Source organism: Tympanuchus pallidicinctus, unplaced genomic scaffold (genome assembly GCF_026119805.1).
Source record: "Tympanuchus pallidicinctus isolate F22 unplaced genomic scaffold, pur_lepc_1.0 scaffold15, whole genome shotgun sequence".
Lineage (NCBI taxonomy): Eukaryota > Metazoa > Chordata > Aves > Galliformes > Phasianidae > Tympanuchus > Tympanuchus pallidicinctus.
The window spans coordinates 32,753,394-32,777,231 of NW_026294669.1; the positions used below are offsets into that span (position 1 = coordinate 32,753,394).

At 43.6% G+C, this 23,838-nt stretch overlaps 1 protein-coding gene across 6 annotated transcripts in view; it reads right to left on the bottom strand.

The window, feature by feature from the left end:
• ERBB4 (erb-b2 receptor tyrosine kinase 4) overlaps positions 1-23,838 on the bottom strand; it is a 500,652-nt gene that overhangs the window by 255,202 nt on the left and 221,612 nt on the right. The gene's annotated exons all lie outside the window — the stretch shown is intronic.

Consider the following 23,838-nt stretch of genomic DNA (forward strand, 5'->3'; position numbering starts at 1 on the left):
ATGAGCTATGCAGTAACTCTCCTCTCACACCCAAGAATTAGTTGGCTGGGTTGAAAAGAAACAAACAAACAAACCCCCAAGCCAAACAAACCAGAAATACTTTTTTAAAATCTAAAAGGTTAACGAGAGGTTCTTGAAAAGTGCCATCTTAGCACTCAATGGGGGGTTGGACTCGATGATCTCTGGAGGTCCCTTCCAACCCCTACAATTCTGTGATTCTGTGAATAGAGCCTTACTGTCCTCAGCAGGAGAGGAGGCAGTCTGAAGAACGCTCCTCCCCAGAGCTGCTCCCAGAAACACAACTCCTGTGCTGGAAAGGTTCCCTGAATACAGTTTTCAAATCTCACCTAATTCTGTAACTGCATCAGCCTGTAAGCACTCCATATGCGTACGTTTGTATGAGCATGTATATTTAATGGGCAAAAATTTACAACCACTTGTCTGCTTAAGTGGATACAAGCTTTTTTTTTTTTTTTTCTTCCCTTTGGCAAAGTCAATACCTTAAACAATACATAATAAGAAAAAATCCGCTTAAAATAGCATGCCCAAAATATAATGAACATGACAGGAACTCCAGTCAATGCCATAATACGAAAACTACACAGGCAAACAATAAGAGGCATTGAATTAAATGTGCCGAGCACATATGGTTAGCAAGGAAAGAGAAAACAGATTCACAGAACAAAGGACAGGCTTTTCTTGTGCTGCATCAGCACTGCTGCCATGACTTCACCTGCAAGTATGCAAGAACCTTTTAATTATGTTTATACAGGTTCATAAGTTTATTGCCAAGTGCAGCAGTATATATAATGAAAGATATATTTACACCATGGCAGTAGCTGTTCTTCTGAAGTCTGATGTCTCTACAGCTGAAGCTGCTCAAAAATCACTGGAGCTATTTCAAGAGTCACTTGGCATCTAAGCAGAGCACAATGTCATTACAGGACTTTGATGAGAACCCAGTGACTTCAGCTACGTTGAGATGCACGGTTCAGTAGCTCAATATTAAATGCAGAGCTGCATTATACCCAGGGACACTGATTCTATTATCATCAGAGGCTTTCCAGCACTTTCATGATAGCTCTCTGCTTTTAGACATTTCAGCTTAGTCAATTTGGTCAGGAATTTCGTTTTCATTGTACGCAGAAATTTCCTTAAGCTGGCTGCTCTGGATTCTCATTGGTACAAAGGAAATATTGAAATTATAATCAAATTTTCTCCACTCATGTTCCAAGGATACTATAATCATTCTAATTAATTTAAATGGACACTTTAAACTTGGAATGGAGTCGAGAAAACATTAAAAGCAGTTCTAAAACTGCATCTGACCAAGTCCTCCCTGCCAGCTTTTGTCACTTACAGCCACATTTTCTATTTTTAGAGCCCATCTTTCTCCTTCCATAGAGCAAAGCACACCCGGGATGGCCCTAGTTCAGCATGGCACTGCTAACACATGCACTACACGTACATACACTCACCAGAAACTTCATTTCCAAAGTTCTAAAGAAAAGAAGAAGAAAAAAGGGAGATAATAAAGGAAGAAGTTTTGTTGATACTGATAGCCTGAGAGGCCATACAGACTCTCAGAGCCTCACACCAGAAAGGACCATCCAACCCTACCTCCTCCCCTGCAACTCATGCTGAGCTTAGGCGTGATTTGAACTTCCCAACCTTTGTATACAAGGCTGAACACCGTGCTGCTTCATCTATCCTAATGCTCTCTCACCTGGGTAAGATTCATGTGTCCCACTAGGAAGGTATAATGACTCCTTCCACACCAAAAAAGGCATGAAAACCAGCACGTCCTGAAATACCTCACACCTTGCTGCAGCCCAGCTCTGCTCCAGCAGAGCATGCAGAGCACCTCAGGAACCGCCCCAAAATGGCGGCTGCCACGCCTATAAAATGGCGGCCGCTGCACCTTTGGGCCATGCCCAAGTGGCAGGTGTCACATTTCAGGAACTGACACAAAATGGCGGCCACAGCACCTCGAGCGCCGCTTAAAGTGGCAAAGCAGTTCTTCACGATCTGCCTCGGCGTGGCTGACATGACACCTTAAGGGTTTTCATAGGTCAGAAAACCACCACAAAATGGCAGAAGCTGGGCCTCACAGTCTAGCTCAACATGGTAAACACCACATCTCAGGGTTGGCCCTAAAATGACAGCCACTGCACCTCAGGAGCCACCCCAACATGGCAGCCACCGTGCTTCAAGGGCTGCCTAAGATGGCGCCGTCGCACCCCTCAGCTGGGCCACAGTCGCATGCAAACAAGCACTCAGCAAACAGATTGCTCAGGGGACAGAAGCAAAACAGCTTTTTGGTGTGAGCGCTGAATATCACCATCTGGAATTTGGGTCCTTCAACCAGGGACAGCACGGCTCCATTCAAGGACAATTTCTTTTGCACACTGTGTTTCATATTCAACATTACATACGCAGAAGGCGAGCAGAGAAACCAGTCCTCAAAATGGCCTGCGCAGGGATCTTTTCTGAGGTTCCTTTCTAGTGGATGAACTATGCAAAGGAACTCCAGACAACCTGCTCCCTTGCAAGGTAAATCCCAGGTGTGTTAGTTACAACTCATGCTAGCTGAGCACAGGTAAAGCATTTTAAGCTCCCAACAGCCAGAGTTATCCTGCCAGCAGGGGGCAAAAGATGTGAATGTTTCCAGTGATCTTAAATTGCCCTCTGGTTCAGTCAAATGAACCTGAGTGAAACGCAGCAAAATACTGATGAAAACTTCGTTGTTCCACCCAGGAACGCAGGTCAGTGCCTGGTGGAGGAACCTGGGGCTGTTCATAAGCACTGCCATGTCCTCTTAACATCCACTAGGGAGGCTCTGTATGCTTTTCCACCAAGAGAAATAGAAAGAGCGGAGATCTGTAAATGAGATATGCATTGGGAAGAAGCCAAGGGCCCACTTTTAACACCAACTGTTGCAAGCACAGTGAGCTCTGTTTCGAGGGAATATCCATTTCAGGATGCACCACCAAGGCTCCTCATGCTTCCACTGCCAGCAGAAAGCAGACATCTGCTGAGCCGGGTCCAAGGAGCTCCAGTGACCCTGCAACGTGGCCCACATGTTTTGTCACGATACGTTAAATCCCAAAAAAGTCAGATTTCCAAGTGACACAAAGGGGAAAGTATTTCCTAAGTGCATAGTCCTTTTTTTTTTTTCCCATTTCAGTTAAAGTCAGTGTGCCACAGTGAAGTCAAGAGCTCAGCTACCATGAACAGTTTCCACCATGTCATCTGTTTCAGGAGCTTTTCATGTCTCAAGTTAACCTGAAAACCACATTTCACATTTTCCTTTTTGATCAATTAAAAGCTAAGCATTCATATCACTTAGAGCAAAACCAAACCAGATAAAGTTGCTTCCTGTTTTTATTACAAGGTACGTCAATGGTGCTCTTAAGGGGAATGCTGGTGAAACTTTAGACAAGTTCTCAGGGCAGTCGTAATATTTACCTTTATGAAAGGCAGCCAAGCATGCTAGAGAGTGCACTGATCATCTAAAATGCCATCGATTCATTTTCATTATTTTTTTGCATACATTTTCACTGATGCAATGCCAATGCACTGCGTCTTCCACTGTGACAATTTAAAAATTAACATTTGCTAAATTAGCAGAAAGTGGTCTCTAAGCAGCTACAGCATTTATGGTGATAACTCTAAGGGAAACTATAATATTCACACTGTAGCCATGTGGAAATCGTCAGCCTGGTGCACTTTATAAAGCTCAATTAGCTGTTGCATGCATTGCTCCTTGACGATTATGAATTCTTAATGGCAAGATAAACTGAGATTTTCAAAAGTTCAGGAGACATGTTGCACTGGATTCTGGCATGTGGCTGCTGCAAGCTTCTTTTAAAGCCCCATTCGCAACCACAAGAAATATTTAGCACGTACTGATATTTCTCATGTCTAAGAGGATGCTTCACTTTGAGGCAATGTCAAAACTGACACGGAGCACACATGTCAGGAATGCTGTTCCAGAACAAGCTCGTGTCTTGTCTCCTTCCACACCAAGTATTCTTCAATTACGTCAACATTCATGAAATTGTGATGTTAAGCCCCTCTGAGCACCACCAGTTTTTAGATATGAGGTGCAAGCTTCGGTGAAAATCCCTCAAGTTTGAGCACACTGACGAATATCAGAACACAGATTGTGAAAAATAGTTTTCTGGTGCCTGATCTGGAAGCAAGTAGTGTATCATAACTGGAGTTGCCTTGGCAGCTACAGAGAATTTATTATCCAAAACACTGAACTTGTTTAGACTCAGGTTTGTTACAGAAAAAGAACAAGGAGAAGAAGAAAAACTTTTGGCAGTTTTTTTAATTTGCTTTAAGTTGTACTGAAGGATGTGACTGGTTGTCATTTTGTGAAGGCGTGTACCTGAGGAGCCTTGTGCCATGACTGCAGAACCGAACCGTGACCGAATGTTTAAGACAACCAATAGCAACTTCACATTACTCTTGACCTCATGGACACGTTGACTTCTTTGTTCATACGTGTTACAAATGATCAACAATATCTTCAGCAATAGATCAATGGATTGAACATTACAACTGCCTTCCTGAAATTTAAAGTGGCAGTCAGTGAGAAACAGATTTTGTTACGTCATTAGAAATTTGCAAGTGAACGTTTTCCCATACCGTAGAGAAACCATCTTTGGAGCAGTTGAACCAAAGGTGTGATTTTGGAATGGCTGGTGTTTACATCGTGTTATTCCAGGAAAGGGCCTTGTCCTATGGGAAGACTAGAGAATTAACGGTGTAGCTATGTACCTGTTGCATACCTGAAGCAAGTAAGACAGGCTCTGAGCTAATAAAAACATAGAACACAGAAACTTTTTAGGTTTACTTCAAGATCTGAGCGTCCCCTTTTGCTTCCTGCCTAAAATGCAATTCTGCTTTTAGTGCACTAGCTAAGGGAGGGTCTGACTTCCAGGTACACCAGCAATGTATCATCAGCTGGTTACACTGAGTTACATTATGATTGAGACAAAGCTTTCACTCTGTAACAACCCAATCTCCAGGACAAATCCCAGGGAAAGCTATGGATAACTATACATTTAGCGAAAATCAATAAGGATTTTGACATTGTAACTGTAAAACCTGACTGGCCTTCAACATATTTGCAAAGTGGTTTCCAGGAGAGCTTACTGCATCATCTCCCAAGGGAAAATTTAGTCACAAATCAGATCAGAACGATTAAAATCAAAGCATTGTGCTGTTAGAGAATGCTTCCCCATTTGGGCTGTTTAGTAGTAGCTACATTTTGCAGAAACTCAAAGCGTATCAGCTTAGAGATGCCCACTCACAGAACTTCCAATTGCAGAGATTAATGCCTTTTGCTTTCTCTGTGTTTAGGAGCTTCCATCAAGTAAATTTCACTTTCCAGGTGACATAAAAGTGCACAAACTACCACCTCATAAACAAAATAATGCCAGCAATCTGGAATGGTTTTAGGAAAGTAATAACCATGGGAAAACACACTGCCTTTTATCAGTTTGTCTCAGAATAGCCAGAGCCTGTGAGAAGAGCTCGAGGGTCTCGGGATACTTTCACTGGGAAAAGATGAAGTGAAGGCTGGCTTACCAAATGTTGGCTGACACTGCGAGCCAGCAGTGTGAGTGCTACCAAGTCAGCATCTGAATCAGCACTGGTCTTTCCTGCAGTTAGTGATTGGAGCAGAGGTGTTTTCCTAATAACACAAGGGGCCTTGACCCCAGTTGTAACCTCCACTGTGCAGTGCTTCTAGGCTGTTTCATGACTGCACTGCTATGGGCACCCTGAGATGACTCTGTGCTGAACCAAGCCAATTTATATATTTTAGCTCAAGATAGCATCTACAAAAAGGAAAGAGAGTCTTTGATTCCTTCTTGTTCTTAATTATTTGTGATGCTGTAAATCACTGTCGGATTTCCGTTTGTGTCTAAGCTGACCTACATGTAGGGAGGTTGATTTGGTCCTCCAGATAAGGAAACAGGTGTGAGAACACCAGGGAGCCCATCCAACCAGCATGCCCAAGCTTCCTTCAAGGGAAAGAGAGGGAAGGAGGAAGAAGGAGGAAAGAAAAGAGGAGGAGGAAGAGGGGAGGAGGATGAATGGCGCTCACAAAGTCTCTTCCAGCTCAGAAGCCCTCCGGGCTTCCCTAGCTTAAATGCAGCCTGAGACAGCAACCAGATGAAATTTTACACAGGAAACAAAAGGAAGAGGTGAAAAAGGATGCCCTTCCCATGATGGCAATGAAAGATCAACTGTCTGATCAGGAAGAATGCACCCAACAAACGATGTACAGGCTGAACAGCGTGTGCAGAATGACACAGCGCTTCGAGAAAGCTGCCTACGGAGATGCGAGAAGTGTTTTATGTGCATTTAACACTAGAAAGAGGCTTTATATATTCATCCAATAGATGACGAGTGACAGGCTTTGTGCATCAGACATTGAGATTTCTTTTCCTCGTATACAGCCAGGTAGTTTGGTATGAATTACTGTCGAATCCATGGTTAGCCTGGTAAACTAAATACATTTATTAAAATTTCTCCACTGTATACTATGAAAGCAAGAGGAGATGCTAGTCGGCGTGTTTCCCACTCCTTGGAGTGATGCAGCCAATTCACCATCCCAAAGATCTGATACAGAGCTTACCAACAGAACTACTACACATCCCCATTCAAAATGCAGGTGGAGAAGCTCCTGATGCACAAGGCTGCTTCGACCTCTGATCGCAGGAAGTAACTGCATGTAGAGAAGATGAGGCAACCGTGTCAAATTTCAGCTAAATAACCTCAGTCTGAGCTTTTGGGCTGGTTTGTTGTTGTTGTTGTTTTGTTTGTTTGTTTGTTTTGCAAGAAGCAAATGTCTGGAAAAGCAGTATTTTGTTGTTTGTTTGTTTTTTTTCCTTGGGAGAACTTTGCTTTTCTTTACCAAGAAAATCCTCTCTTAAACAAAAAAACAAAAAACAACAACAAAAAAAACATTCAACTTGTTTCATTTGTGCAACAATCACTCTTTAATGAGTATTTTAAATGCATTTCCTGGGAAGAAACAACTTTATTGGCACTGTAGGACATTTTTGCACACATAAATTAGCTGATATTGGAGCTGCTGCTGCTTGTTTCTCTCTATTGAAGAGGAGAATCTTCATTCAAATATTGGATTTTAGCAAATCTGTTTCTAGCTGAGCATGTACAAATACACAATCTGAGCTCAGCATCACACCTTCCAATAGAAACTATTTCAGACTCTGTGATTCTCTGATCTTCAAGAATAGAAACCCTGGAGAGAGCCATTAATCGCTGGCTTTTGATTAGGTTTATTTCCATTAAGATAAAAAGTGAAGAGGCTTCTTGTTTTTAACGACGTGGTTTTCTTTTGTTTATCTAGAGGCTGGAGAAAAGCTCTGTTATTCAGGAGCTAATAGATTGTTGAAGTCTCCTTCAAGCATAGATCCCTAATTTATATGATACAAGCAATGAGTAAACCACTTGCATTTAAATTCCCAAGTATTCTCCAGGAGGGACGTGTAAACTTCAGATACTGAGATTATGATGGGTGATAACAACCAGAAAAACAATCTCTAATCTGCAGTGACTGAACTAACCATACAGATAAGATTTTTCTCCGCATTAATTTCATTACTTCTCTTCCAGGTGGGCATGCTACAAACTTCTCCCACTCAACAGCTGCTTCCAGAATGAGGCAAGATGCAGAGCCTTACAGGAGATGGGTGCAACCGTGTCCAGGATTCTTAATAACCAGATAATCAGTTACCATAAATATGCCATGGTACCTTCTGAACCAACGAAGAGGCTGTAGTTTTGTCAATGCCCCCAAACAACACTTCTGTTTAAGTTACAGGTGAGTGTATGGGAATGGAAGAAGCTGGAAATACATAAAATGATTTCTCTCTTTTCCAGGAAAAAGACCAGAAAACACCTTTATCTCTTATAAGGAAAGCCCTAAAAACTGTAAAGGAGAACGTTCCAGAATAAATGGTAATTTTACAAATGGAAATGATGAGGAATAGGGCAAAAGATTAGAGAGGGGAGGGGAACTGCGTGTGATTGGGAGCACAGAAGGACAGAACACATGGTTTGCAACAATAAAAAAAGCAAATTAATGTAGCCATAATTCTGGCATTATCTAATTTCTGAGTGCTTGATTTTATAGTCTTACTGCTTATTGCTTTCTTTTTTTTTTATTTTTTTGGTGGTGTATGGCAGGAAAATTGTACTACTCAAAGTAAGATACAATTTCTTTCAGTACTTATCACCAGCAAATGATTGGACAAGCGATCTTTTGCAAGCAGCTTAATTAGAGGAAACCTCTATATTTAATAATGTTCCTTATTGTACTGAATCACACACAATAGCTTGTTGAAGAAGGAAAAACAGAGGGGTTATTGTCATAGCTAAGGGTGGAAAAAAGGCTCAGTCATTGAAGTCATCACAGAAACAATGTTATTAAACTGCAGCTGAATAATCTCAAAGGAGTTCCCAGCTGATTGACAATGATAAAACAACGCAGGAGCTAAAAAGGGACCTTCTCTCTTCACCTGCCTTTTATTAATGCTCTTATTACCTCTCCCTCAAAGACAGAGGTGCTATTGTACTTAATATTAAATATAGTTTCTCAGTCTGTACATTGAGGGCAGCTGCTCTGCACCCTCAGCTGGGACATGCCTTTTGGCAGGAGGGGTCCAGCAGCCTGAACCCCAGAAACTCACCATCCACTCGTAACCCTGAGATGGATGCTGAATGTACCCTAGTTAGCCTGACTATATAAAAAGAAAACAAAAAACCACAAAAACAATTCAGTCTGGGCTGAGTGGACTCATTTTGGCCATGACTGCCTCCGACTCCCTCCCCCCACAGAGCACAGACGAGATATATCTTCCCCAGAAAGAAAACTCTAGGGGTTGAGTGATCATTACAGCTTAGGCTTGAGCACAGCTAGGGGAGATGACATCGGAAGGCCAGAAGTGGTATTTCATATCTGTTAATTACTTTACAGCCTCTATAATACATAGGAAGTTCCAGCTACTGTGAGCTATCAAAGGTCAGACTGTCATGAAGTCATTACAGGCAATGCTGCCTTCACTTAGCACGTAATTGCTGAACCTAAGTATATTCCATACCACCAATAGGAAAATGAATTATTTAAGTACTCTTAACAAACAGTATTACCACTTTAATTGCATTAGTATTAATTTAATTCTAAAAAGTGCCTTAGGATTTTGCAGAATCAAATTTTGTTACTCTGGAGCTTTTAGAAAATTCAGAGCAACATACGTGTGTGTATATATATGCAGCTTTTGTATGCATTCACACTTATGTATTTTATGTGTGTTTTTAATAAGTGTGTGTGTGTGTGTGTGTGTGTGTGTGTTTGCATTCCTGCAGGATTTCTTATCGTCAGATCTGTGTGTGTCTGAAAATGCAACCCTTTGGTAGTTTCCTCACCGAACTGCATACTGCTGTGAGACGAGAAAAATCCTGGATAAAATGACAGTTTTTTCTCAGTCAGGCAAACCCAGCTCTCATTCTCACAGCACCCAGCCTGACTTGAAGGCTAGATAGACAGGTATAATACCAGGTTAATGTTGCAGGCATTTCTAGCTCTAAAGGACTTCATTTTTTCCTTTTTATACAATTTTCATCTACTTGTAGCTGCCAGCTGGGAAATGGGAAGATGGAACCAGGTCGGACTGGTTTACTGCTGGAGATGCAATGAGAGCAAATATACACCCAGTGCCGGCCCTCGGTATCCATACCTGCGTTACCCTACACTTCCAGAAGTTGCAGCCAGACAACTGCTCCCTCCATATTTCTCCACAGCCTCTGTTGATGCAATTATTTTTAGCTAGTTTTTCTCCCCTCTGTTTTCTCACACAGTTCTACACAGGAGAGCTACTCAGATTTGTAACAATTCATTGCTCAAAGCTTCTCTGAACTTCGGTCGCCTTCTCGCATGGTCCCGCTGGTCAAGAGATGTCTCTGCCCTCTGTTCTGCTTCCTGGCCCAATCCTCCCAAACTGAGACCCACAGAATCACCAAGGTTGGAAAAGACCTCAAAGATCACCCAGTCCAACTGTCCACCTATCACCAGCAGTTCCCACTACACCACGTCCCTCAGTACAGCATCTAAACATGTCCTCAACACCTCCAGAATCAGTGACTCCTCCAGCTCCCTGGGCAGCCCATTCCAGCACCTCACCACTCTTTCAGAGAAGAAGCATTTCCTAACATCCAACCCAAATCTCCCCTGGCACAACTTGAGGCCATTCCCTCTGGTCCTATTGGCAATTTTACATGAGAAGAAGCCACAACCTCCCTTCATACCCCCACCACATTCACCACTGAGGCTCTTAGGTCTCATAAACATCTGACTGAAGGAATAAATCCATTCCTTTTTATCGAAGTGAACTCATCCAATAGATTTATTTATTGACTACATTTATTTGGAGAACATTCAGTTCAACACTAGGTCCTGTTTCTTTGAAGTCAATATAAAAACCATTCCATAGGCTTTGCATCGTGCCTTTAGTCGGTCAGAGAACTATTGCAAAAATCATTCGGTCATATAACAACCTTGCACAGGTATTTCCAGGAGGCCTTCAAAACAGCCTTTTCTATCCCTGACCGCCATTTGTGCTGCTCAGAATGCAATCCACGTGCTCCAACACTTGCAAAAGTATATTTATATAATTGTAGGCTGACATGTTTGGCTGTCCACTCATCTGAAGACGTGTGTGTTGGAGTGTGAGAGCTTGCACACACTGTACTTCATATTTGGAAGTCCCACACACTGGGGGCTGGAGCGGCTCATGTTTAGCTCCATAGCTCACACATGCAGCGATGTATTCACATTCACAGTATTTTTCCTAATGAGTTTCCATGCTGGTCGACCTTTTGGCTGAATATGTGGCATCCCACCTTCCCAATGTCTGTTACATTACTTTCCTATCCCTGTTTGACCCTGCCAGTCCACGATTATATGATACTAAATTAAAGCATTACAAACCAAGAGAGAAATTCCATTCCCTCCCTTGCAACCCTCCCAGCCCTCAAGTACATTTGCCAGTGTGAATGTCACTGCCAGAGCTCTTGGCTTTGCCTATTGTTGAATCAGAGCTTGAGAAAGAATGGAACCGTCACCTGCTCACACCTTCCCAAAACCAAAGGCTCTTTATTTCACTTGACATTTGCTTGTGTGCCAGCACTTTCCTTTAGTTCAAGCTGCTCCCAAGTATAGGCAGCAATTAATAAACCATTTGGTATCTTGTTCTGCTAAACTTAAGCAAACCCAGCTCAGCTCTTTTACTCTCCTCCTTGAGAGGCTCTCTATTACCTTCCATCAGCCCAGTAATTCAACTCGCTGGTTCTCTGTTCCCCTTCTATTAAAAAAAAAAAGAAAGAAAGAAAAAAATCATTATATGTCCTTTCCTTTATAAAATTGCCTCTTTTTTTCCCCTCTCTTGTCCATTTAGACTGTAAAGATCTGTGTCATACAGTGTCCCTACACTGCATAATGAAATTCTCAGCTGAAAGGAAGCTGCAAAGTCAAGAGTAAAACACAAATTATCAGTAGCTTCAGAAAAATGGTCGTGATCTTTGCAAGTCAATGCTTAAAGCTTAGTAAAATGAGCTGAAAAGCAGCAGTTCCATATAAGCATTTCTTTCCAATTAATCATTAAAACAGAGTCTATCATGATGTCTGCACACCCTGTACTACAAATACCAGCAATCCTGCAATTTCTAGTGGAGGTTCATTGCTTTTCCACCTTGTGTTTCCAGCAGTTTGGGGTGGGCTGACATGAAGCCTAAAGAGTACAATTAGTCTGTCTTATCAGCATCTAAAAATATTATCAAAATGATTCAAATGGTAACATAGGGCTTCAGTAACCCAAATGACCAGATTCATAGCAAGCTTCAGGACAAAAGAACTGATTCTCGGGCTGTTGACACAGCACTGTAATCTAAAGCGTAACATCTGCTGGAGAAACTCCACTACAGAGGTCTTTGCCACTCTCACTGCAAATATTAGACTGAAAGACCTAAGATGGTGAAGGCACTGGAGGCTAAACCTCCAGCTCTTTTTCACATCATTCCTCATTCTGCTCTTTCCAACAAGGCAAAATGCGTTTTCCTTTTCCTTGCAGAAAAATTCACAGGATGCCTACAAATTAACACATCCTTTGCTTCGACTGTTCTCAATGAGATATATAACTAAAGCTGAACCAATTAAAACAGACAGAGAGCTAATAAAGCATAGCTTTAAGCCAGAATTTCATCATCGCTCCCCTAGGGACCAAGAAGTCATGGGAGATACCTGAGGCCAAATTTACCTAATTGTTCCACAATAAATCCTTATGTTTAATCACAGGCTGTTTCAAAGGAACTCCCAATAGTTCTAATTAATTAGCTTCATGCTATATCCTTTCACAGAACTGGAAATATTTCACCACTCTTACCTTCGCCAGCAAGCCACCACTGCTCAGCACTGCAGAATACCAGAGGAGTGGCACAGGTTTGCGTGGGCAATGGGATTGCATGTGTGCACATATGTGTGCCCATGAAAAGATGTGCTGTGCTGGGCTCAGGTTCAGATCAGACTTCAAGAATGTTCTGCAAACCATGCAGATCTTGTCTCATCTCTGTGTTGTCGATAACCCCACACGGCTGCTGCTGTTGCAGTGCAGATGGAAATGCCTTCTTTTCTGCCTCAGGATGCCCTCCCTGGCTGATGTCAGTATGTCAAACTCCATCAATGTTCCCAGACTAAAAGCATTTTAAAGGAAGAATGATTTAATCAGAAGAGAATCTTTGGGTAAAAACTTTGCGATACCTTTCTTTAAAATTATGCTTTATGCAAAACTCCTGCTGGCTCCTATTTTGGAGGCCTGCATCTCCAAAGACCTCCACAGTGCAGTCTTATATTGCCATCAGGCAACAAGAAAGATGTAAGAGAAAAGAAAGATGCTTGAGCCTTCATTTTTTAACATCAAGATTCATTGCATTTTGTGTCTGCAGAGCCCACTCACAGTCTCTTGAGAGGCTGGAAACATTTCCTGCTTTGTCAAGAAGCAGCTCTCAGCGTAAGCCTGGAACGAGCCTGGGTGGCAGCCCTGGCTTTAGGCACAGAGCATCCCAAGACTCCTATTGCCAGAATTCAGCTTGGTCTCTGCAGCAGGAGAACTGCTGCTTTACTCTCTGAAAATTAAATAGTCACAGCATAGAGTGCTGTGGTCAGTCAAGCCCAGCCAGGCTCCAGGACACGAGAGCAAGGTTTGGCAGTGGGTCAAGGTGAAGGCACATCACCAGAGCCACAAGTCTGCTTGAAGGATTGGTCGGATCCCATATGATAGGCTCTAGGAATCACTGTGAGACATTCACACCCTAATCACAGAAAATCAGGAGATGGTGACAGACAACAAGAGTGCTGAATTGCTGTCTGCTCCTCGGCTCTCAATACTTTCCCTGTTCAGCGTGCTTGTGAATTTACAGAGACAAATTACAGAATGCAAAAACTGCCAGATGAGGTTAGGAAGTATGAACACAAGGCACCAGAAAGATGCTACGCTGGTTGCGTGTCTTCATCTTTTACACTTACTGACTGCCTTCCCCGGGTCCTGCTTTTCTGAGCATTAGTAGGAACCTCTCCAGCAGCTGTTAAAGAGCTGATGGTGCACGGGGCTGCCAAAAATCCTTCCTGTTCTTTATGCTCCGATTGAACTTTCCTCCTCAAACCACAACACCTGGCTAATCAGCATCAGTTACATTTCCATACATTTAACACCGGCTGCTTCTGAGACACAGCTAAGGGCATATGTCCCTGTCTAAGCTACGTACATATACAAGGCAACTTGCTGCAAGGCAAACGGGTCAGATAAGGAGAGAGGGAAAGAGTGCTGCCTTCTAGGTGGGCAAAAAGGCTGACATGACAAATCTTCCCCCTTGATCAACTTATTTACCTCCTTGAAAGCTCATGATGACAAAGTATCTGAACCGGAGCAGCTCTGGAGCTGAGATCCCTCAGTGTCCGCTGCGGTAAATTATTGCCTGGCTCTGCTGATGGAGATAGAGAGAGGTGATAGCGTTCCATAACAAAGGATAAATGGTAATATCCACCATTTCTTTCCACTCTGCAACCAAGCTGCTAGTATAGAGTGCTTAGATTAGGAAGTCAGTGCTATTAAAATAAAATGGCTTTCTCCCTTTCTTTATTTTCTCCCTAAGGTGAACAATGGCTATAAAAAAGCCATAGATTTCCTAATAAATACTAAGCTGTGCTAGAATCAGATAACTGAATTTATGCTAACTTCTAAAAGGCATTTTTTTGCAACAAACAGTTATTCAGATATCAATAAACATTGTGCACTTTATCATCATCCTGATGGCTTTTCAGCTGGCAAAAGAGCTGTTTATGTAATGCGCCTTCAATTCCCAATTTCTCAGCATCCTGCTGCCTCTATTCCCACCCTCTCCTCATCTGATTTCTGAAGCGGGTGTGCATTGCTGCTGAGACAACTCTGCTCCTTTCTACTTTCTCAGCACATCACCTGGAAGATAAACTTCTGCTCGTCAGGTCACGGCCGCAGCCGGGGGAGAAAGTATGGGAGACACAGAACAGTTCCTCCAGTCCTGGAAATACCGATAGAACTAGAGATAACTCCATGACGTGGTTCCGCTTTGGTAGCCAGGGATTTAATTACACACTCCAGAAGGACACAGCCATTAGCATATGCATGAAATGCAGTACACAGCCTTTTACAGAAAGCCTGTAACTACTGCAAGGTGAGAAAGATGGTTCAGGGAGCGGGTAGCATGGGAAGAAGGAGGCAATGCCCAAGCAACATCAAAGAAGCAAAAGAAGGCACTCAGGGAGCAAGATCCCTCTAGTCTTCAATGCTGCATGCAGCTCGATACAATAGAAAGGATGCAGTGAAAGTGTTGATTAGAAACAGGGCATGGCTTCTCTATCTCAAAAAAAAAAACAAAGTGATGCTTACACTGAGAATCTGCTCATTTTGCTTAACACAGGCTATCATCAGGGGAAAAGTGCTGGAAAACCTGCTTTGATTCTCTGTGCCATGCACTGGGAACATCCCTTGAAGCTGCTGGCACCTTGGCCATCCCCAGGCAAGGCACTGCCCAGTGCCCACTTCCCCTCTTGCATAGGAAACAATTCACTGACTGGCCAGCATGTCCACCAGTGCTCCTCCTCGATCCTCCCTGGGCTGGGCTTGGTGTTAGATATCTGGCACAACACAGGTCCTCTCTCTTTGCTGAGCGCTTCCTAGCGGGGATTTTCTGGTAGCTAATGATTAGGTGAAGCTCAAGCTGCAGCAAATCCCTATGAGGGTCACTGACTCAAATCCGTTTCATCTGCCCAGGTGATTATTTTTACAGTCTGTGTTGGAATATATGGGCATCAGAAATTCTACTGGACAAATTTGGTTGAAACTAGACAATACAAGTTAAAAGGGAAGGAGGCTGAATAGCACATACTCATAACTTTTGAAAACTTAAGAAATCAGGCTGCAGAGGGATGGGTAAAGGGAGGCAGAACTGAAGGAACTGCAAGTTTCTAAGTTTATCCACCCATTCACTCTTCTCCCTCTCCACATTCAAGCCAGAAGCCATGAGGTGCTGGAGTGAGCTGACCCAAAAGTCATTTATGATCTTGATCTCCAGCTTCGAAAGAAATTCAAGCGGTGGTGATAGCCTGCTAACAACGCCGGAATACTGAGCCCATAAACTGAATCTCCTTGGACTACGAAGACCACTCCCTGAAAATTATTGCAAATGGATATGGATGAGCCGATGTGAGGCTCTGAGCAACTGACAGTGTCACAGTGACACAATTACATGATGGAGGTCATCCAAATCTCTCTCCAGACTCGAGACAGCAGGAGATTGGAGAAATGAGGCAGGACCTGGAGGAGAAAGGCTTGGAAAGGAACAGGCCCCTGTCTTCTGTATGCTCTGGAGCTGTGAAGAGATGGTGACTAGATACACTATTGTATCAGGGGCCTTGGTCAGATGTGAAATAAGCCCTGGGACAGGAGCAGCGCCAGGAGGCAGGGCATCCCAGCCCTAAGCTGTAGGTGTAGCAGGGAAAGACAACGACTGCGGCTGGAAATGGCACAACATGATCATGCAGTGTCACAGAGAAGTGCCAGTGCTGGAGCCAAGATGTCAGCACAACCTGGTGCTTACTTCCAGCCTGTGCCTGGCCATACATCCCCGAAACGCGTGATCTTCTTGGACATGTTCAAAAAGTGTTGCTTATAAAAAATGTCAGTGATTGAGTGACCAGAAAAATGTAAATAAAAGAGCCCTAAATTGCATCATTTGAGTAAATGCGTATTTATACAGTTTGGAAAGAAAAGCCTTGTTATTCAACTGTTGGACAGCAACAGCGACACAGGAGCTGTTCTGGTTTATAATGCAAATCATGTAATTTAGGACACGCATTATGTGTATTAAAAATGCAAAGTGAGATCCATGTGAAATGCTGTTAATTTGCAGTAGCCACTTTTCAAAGTATAATTTCTCAGGCATTTACATACTTTTTTTTTTTTCAGAAAAAAATAAATAAATTAAACACTATTTAGAACATTTGCCATATCTCATTTGTTGGATCGCAATACTTTTGAGCTACAGAAACACAAAAATGGCAGTAAAACCTGGTAAATTATTAATTTCCTTTTTTTTCCCCCAGTCAAATATAAATTAAAGTTTTCACTTTCTAATAGGCCAAACATTTTTAATTACTAACAATCTGACTGCAATTGAATTATATGATCTTGTCCAAATTCTGGCTTTGAAAGAGTATTTATGCTGGTAAGAGAGGCACGGAGCAGAACAGCCAGCAGTGAGCAACTTCTGCTCAAAGCAGAGCTGGGTGCTGTGCTTCAGCTCCAGCCCAAGGACTCAGCTCCTTGCAAATAAGTGTATGCAGCAGGTTCCCACTGCAGTGCCACTCCAGGTCACCTGCTAGTTAAGCATATATTGTTGCATCACCATAAAGCGTGAAAACAGTTCATATGTATGCATATACGCAGTTTAGAATGGGATTTTTTTTCACTCTCGGGTATTTCTCTCTCCAGTTTTGCTGGAATTGCTCACAACCTGAACAAGCTGGCTCTCAGGTCTGGGCAGCCACTGGCCTTAAGCACTTCTCACTACAACTGAAGGTCAGGGCCCTCCCTGCACGCACCAGCAGCCAGAGGCCAGTTCTTCTCTTGTGTGATGCTCAAACCTACATCTGAGTCAGAGCACAGAAATGGGATCTCTGGGTCTGAGCCTTAAGCCCAGCACAGCCACGGCAGAGCTGTGAGTGCCTGAGGCAAACCGTTTTGGCACAAGCACCAACTGCGCGCTCTCTAATCCAAATTCTGCCATACTCACTGGGGAGCAAGAGAATCCACAGGCTGTAACGATGTTTGGATCATGCCCAGTAATACTTGGTAGCCCTCTTGGAGGTTATCACACAGAAAGTATTATTTAAACCTAACTACCTTATTATTTTCCCAGCAGCACGTCCAACAATAACCCTTGAAGTGGTGAAGCCAAGCCACAGTCTTTGTCAGATTAACCTTCCTAGAGGCCTTCTAAAATCAATTGTAAATGTTAGCTCTGAAGGAGCAGGCAGATAAAAACTGGTTTCTATCCCCCCTACTAACTTTCATTTCAAGATTCAAAACCAATCCAGAGTCCCTTTACAAATCAGATCTGAAAAATGCTGCTTGATTATTTTTTAAAGAGCTCGAACTAGGTCACCAAAAATAGAGTCTCTAATGGGCTAAATGTGGAAAATGACTGCTCAAAATTAACAAGTTCCTGGGCTCCAGGACTACACAAAAGCTTTCTGAGTAGATTGCTTGCAAGCACACAAGCTGTATCCTCTGCCACACATGGCAAAAGCCCAGCTTGCCAGATGCTAAGTGAACATTTGTGCACAGCGCAGTTTTCCAAAAACCATAATTTTTATTCTTAGAAAATAACTCTCCAGCTTCTTCCCCCATTCAGAAGTGCTGTACAAGCACCAATGCTGAGGCCAACAGGGCCAGGATGGAGCAGAGGCTTGCAGCTCCCACTGCAGTTCTCAGGCTGCTCCCGAACATGTGGCAGGGACAGCACCCAGCCCCTGGCATGGGTGACCCTTCAGAATGCTTCCTTAAGAATACAACTTCGTAGGCTGCAAGTTAAATGGTTAGCAAGTCCTACAAGGCAGCCTGCTGAAACATCACTATGTTGGAAGAGGTGAGACTTCAAAGCAATACACCTTCTTTTCAAGGCCCATAGGTATGACACACTGTCACGTTCCCTCTCCCAAAACAAAGGACTAGCCAGCACATCACTCTGACCTCTTCCAGCACTGCCTTTGTCTCCCTGCTTCAACCCAACCCTGCTTTTAAGAGGGATAAAGCCAGAGGACACATCCTGCTCTGGGGACAGTCTCTGCCTTCCCTCTGCTAGCACCTCTGTGATGGAACACAGCATCTGCTATTCTCCTGCATGTCTCTATCCAGCCAGGTGGCTCCCCAGGCTGGGCTTGCTTGCTCAAGAGCACAAGCAGGGCTGATTTGGTTTGTGCTGCCTCTTGGTTTCACTGTACATGCCTACTGGACTGCATCTGTCTCAGAAATGTCACTTTCCTGCAGACAGACTGACCTTTACAAAAAAAGCAAATCATTTAAAAATATATATATAAAAATCTCTGATTAAAGCCCAGCCATATGTTTCAGAGAACTCCATCTCTTCAGATTTTCCACCTACACAGTGAACACCTTACTGCACTTGTCCTCTTGCATTACGCCCCGTGACATGATGGAACAAGACATCGATAACAGCGTGATGTGAAGTGTAAAACAAAATGAGAAAGCTCTAAACATATCTTTCTTTCTGAAGGCTTCTGTATGTAGAGAGTGGTGATCTTGGGGTACTAAAAATCTGGGCAGTTTCCCACCTCAGGAGAGGTGGCATAAAATCAAGGTGCGTTAAAAAGCAAGCAGAATTTGGTGCCCTTTGCTCTTGAAGCAATTTTATCTTTAACGAGGTCAATAGAAATACTGCGTTATTAAAATCACATGGAGATGTTGGGATACGTTTTCTCCCATCCCTTCCATCCCACCACTGCCTCTCGCTGCACAGGGTGTAGGAGTCTGGTCCTACAGCCAACACTGCTGTGGCTTCCCGTGTGGGCAGCACACTGCAGAGCTCTGCAGAAATTCATGAAGGGTCAGCATGATACGTTTCCACCAAAAATGTCCGTAGGATTAACATAGTTTAGACCGTGGGCATTAGTGTCACTTCAGCATACTTGTATGTGTGAGTGAATGCTGTTCAGCTGGCATTCATTTTCTGTACATGGCCGTGGGAGGTTTTACAGGAGTAGAGAAGTTTTACGGGACCACAGCCCAAAGTCTGCTCAAATCACCCACTGGACTCAGAGAAAGGACTGCCCGCATTGCAAGTGCTGCCATTTCAAGATGTTTGCTCAAAGATTCCTCTGTTTTTATCGGAAGCTGATAGCTTTTAACACACTGTGATATCCTTGTTACTATCTACAGGGTGAGGATTCAAGCTTATCTCCAAATTGGAGGAATATGGATTTGATGGGTGGGACACCCAATGGATAAGGAGCTGGTTGAAAGGCCACAGACAGAGGGTGGTGATTAATGGCTCTACATCCAGCTGGAGGCTGGTAACAAGCAGCGTCCCCCAGGGGTCTGTCTTGACACTGGTGTTCTTTAATATCTTTATCAATGACAATGATGACAGAATTGAGTGCGCCCTCTGCAAGTTTGCTGGTGACACCAGGAAGGAAGGGAGAAGGGATGCCATTCAGAGGGACCTCCACAGACTTGAAATGTGGGCCCCAGGTGAACCTAATGAGGTTCAACACAGCTAAGTGCAAGGTTTTGCAACTAGTCTGGAAGAATCCCAGGCATCTACACAAACCGGAAGGAGCGTCCTTGAGAGCAGCCTGCAGAGAAGGACCTGGGGGTCCTGATGGATGAAAAGCTTAACATGAGCAGCAGTGTGCTTTTGTAGCTCAGAAAGCAAATGGTATCCTGGGCTCCATCAGAAGAGGGGTGGCCAGCAGGGACAGGGAGGTGATTGTCCCCGTCTGTTCTGCTCTTGTGAGGCACCATCTGGAGGGCTGTGTCCAGGTCTGGAGCCCCAGGTACAAGAAAGACAGGGAGCTGTTGGAGAGGATCCAGAGGAGCCACAAAGATGATCGAGGCTGGAGCACCTCCCCTACAAAGACAGGCTGAGGGAGCTGGGCTTGTTCAGCATGGAGAAAAGAAGGCTGCAGGGTGACCTCATTGCAGCCTTCAGTACCTAAAGGGAGCCTGCAAACAGGAGGGGAATCAACTCTTTGAAAGGGTAGATAACTGCAGGACAAGAGGAAATGGTTTTAAGTTGAGGGAGAGAAGATTCAGGTTGGATATCAGGGGGAAGTTCTTTACTGGGAGAGTGGTGAGGTGCTGGAACAGCTGCCCAGAGAGGCTGTGGATGCCCCATCCATCCCTGGAGGTGTTCAAGGCCAGGTTGGATGGGGCCCTGGGCAGCCTGGTGTAGTATTGAATGTGGAGGTTGGTGGCCCTGCATGTGGCAGGGGGGTTGGAGATTCATGATCCTAGAGGTCCCTTTCAACCCATTCTGTGACTCAAGCTCTCGTTCATTAGGGTGAGAGAAAACAGACACCAAACTGCCCCAGCCTCAGCTCTTGTCCATCTCCTCTTCCACCTTCCAACAGCATTTCCCTTCTCTTTATTAAAGGCTCCTTTAACATTTTCCATGGAATGGCTTGGCAGCTGAAAACCTCGATGCATAGTCTTGTGGCATGAGGAGACAAGGCCTAGATCCTCGTTCAAGCTTCAGTAAAAACTCAGAACTTAGACTTCACACTGCTAGTTACACAAAGCAACGCCATGCAGACTGCAAGAGGCAGGGCTGGGCCTCCTGCCTGCAAGTGACGGCACAATCACTACAGGGACAGCAATCACTAAACGCCTTCCAGCCACCTCATCGGTCATTGCTGATCCAACAAGTGCTTTCTATCACCCAAGACCTGAAAAATGCAACCTTTCACCATATGGCGACACTGCTGAGTGCTTACCAAACAACTGCCTCCTCTTGTGACTCCTCTACAGATGTACAGCAAAGCTGCAATTTCAACCCTCGAAAAAGAGACATGAGGAGAGCAGCAGTGCTTTCATTAGCTGTTTTACTCACAGGAACACCCATCAGTAGCTGCACAAGCAGTTTGAACTTGGGCAAAGCGTGCTCTCTCCATAAAAAGAGTAAATAAATTAGCTTTGCCATCAACGCCTCGTTTTCCTGCTTTACAAAGAGTAGTTGTTCTTCACTCAGACTGCTTTGTGCAATAGTCTATGAAGTCCCAAGCATTGCATTCTGCTCAGGAGTCAGATAACTTTTCTTTTACAATCTTTTCTGCCTGAGCAGAAGTGTTCCTTCCCGTGGCTCCATCAGGAGCACGCATTACAGCGCGCTCACATTTCCCTGCAAAAACAACCCGCCTGCTGGCAGGTCCACATCCATTCCTTTAGCTGCCGTCATTAACCTGGAGCAAATCGTTAGATAACAAAATACCAGCATCCCAAACACCTGCAATGTTTCTGACACCCAACAGACAACCGTGTCCTTTTCTAGACAGCGGTACAACATCTTCCTTTCTCATGCAAACTTCCACCCACTCTCATACGGCACATAATGACTCAAAAGCAAAAGCATCGGATTAATTATGCCTCTGATGCTTTACAGTTTTTGTTCTTGCCATTATCCAATTCTGATAGATTGGCATCCCTAAATTCACCAGAAGCCTCTTTCAGATGGGCGATGGGAAAAACGCCATGGTGCCAACAGAGCTATTCCAGCCCGGGATCCAGCCCCATGCGTCTGCACAGTCACCTCAAACCGACTGCAACGGCATGCATTTTCAAACTTCTGTCAAGATGATTCTTATCTATTTTCTTCCTTTAGCCATCTCATTACTGCAAGACGAGGACCAGAAGTGCAAGAACTCTGTTTGTTTGGAGAAATATAAAGACAGCACGTGTTTCTGCTTAAAGGGATGATAAACAAGTAACATTGGGATGCTTTCCAGCATGCCTGTAAACAGAATAGCCTGAACACCGAGAAACAGTGACTTTTTTAAATGAAGGTAACAGTTATCTCCAAAACGCACAGGTAGACACAAGAAATACATAGATAATGCTGTCCTTTTCACCAAAAGCTTTCTTCTCATTTGCAGAAAAGCTTCCTGCTCTCATGTCTTTCCCGTGGGCTCTAATTTGTTAATAAAATTAACAGAATTCATTCTCAGTGGTGCTGAACCATTTTGGGCTTCTGCTCTTATTAGAGACTAATTTTGCAGTCTCACCACAATTTTCTTGTATCTACAGTTTATCTGATTTTATCGACTACTTTAAAGCGACTCGCAGGACGATACTAATTGATTTTGTGATAGCACAATTAACAGCAATTAATTCATCTTTGATTAGCATATGTAATTTTTTCTCCAGCTGCCGTTTTCAGCCTCTGAGAAGCCATACCCTTAGGGCAGGAGAGGTAAAACAGCAAAGTTTCTTTATCCAGATGTCCATAGAGGGAGCAAATCTCTTCCATTCATCCAAGTGCCTTTTGTGAACTCTCTTTGGTATTCTGATCACTCCTCCATCATCTACAAATATGATCTGTGCTTCTATCCAGGGCTCATCAGGCAGGTTTCCTAACTGCTCTCTACAAGAACATGAGGTTTCCAGTAGATGCTCTGATCAGGAACTAATAAGACACTGTTTTTTAATTACCCACTCTTTGACTATAATCATTTGCCTATTCAAAAAATCACGTATGCAATACAAAATTAAGGTAATTTTTCCCCTATTTTCCAGCTCTCTCCCAGTCCTTCACTTCACAGTATCCCCTGTAAGTGAAGCGAGCTTCCCTATTAAGGGATTCATTTAAAGAGAGATCATACAGTGAGAGATCAAACTCATGCAAGGCATCCAACATTAAAATGGGCCCTGATGTCTTATTGCAGAGTGAACTCCCAAATTCCACCTCCAATAATGTACCACTTGTGATCAAACTTGAGCTACGGTGCTGCCAAAGAGAATGCTGCCATAGAGCCTGTGCTGGGTTGTGAAGCTGAAGGATGAGCTTGTGGCCACCTTCCTGACAGCACCCAAATGTGACCTCTACCCCTTCCTTTGAGCTGGCGGTGTATGATGAAGCAAGAGGCCTAAAAGCAAAGAAAATGAAGTGACAAATATAAGCGTATAGGTCAAATAATCCTCTACCCTACACCTTCCTCCTCCAAATTAAAACAGAAGGGAAGCAGTCAGTCTCTATAACAAACTACTTACTACTGTGCAACTTCTTAGTCAAGTTGCTCAAAGGGGGTCTTATTTTTCTGCCACTTTTTGCCACTCAGTTTAGGATGGTTTCAAAATCTATGGTCAATTCTTTTCAGTTTTCAGAAGCTGGCATCAACTCAGATAACACACTATCTTCAGAGTAACCTTCGCTGCAGCTGGAAATCTGAACAGTTATGTGATGACTGTGATGACAGACGACCACGCATTTCATTCCATTTTAAAATAAAAAATAACTGAATGGTGAATACTGTTAAGAAGTTGGCAAGTTACACGCTTTGTTTTTAAGGTTTGGTGTCTGTAGAATGGGAGAAATGTACAAATATACTGAACTGGAACTCGGCTGAACTCATACTGAAGCGTTTCTTTAGAGCTGGACAGGAGTGCCCTGGTTTGACTCGGTTCATCCTCAACT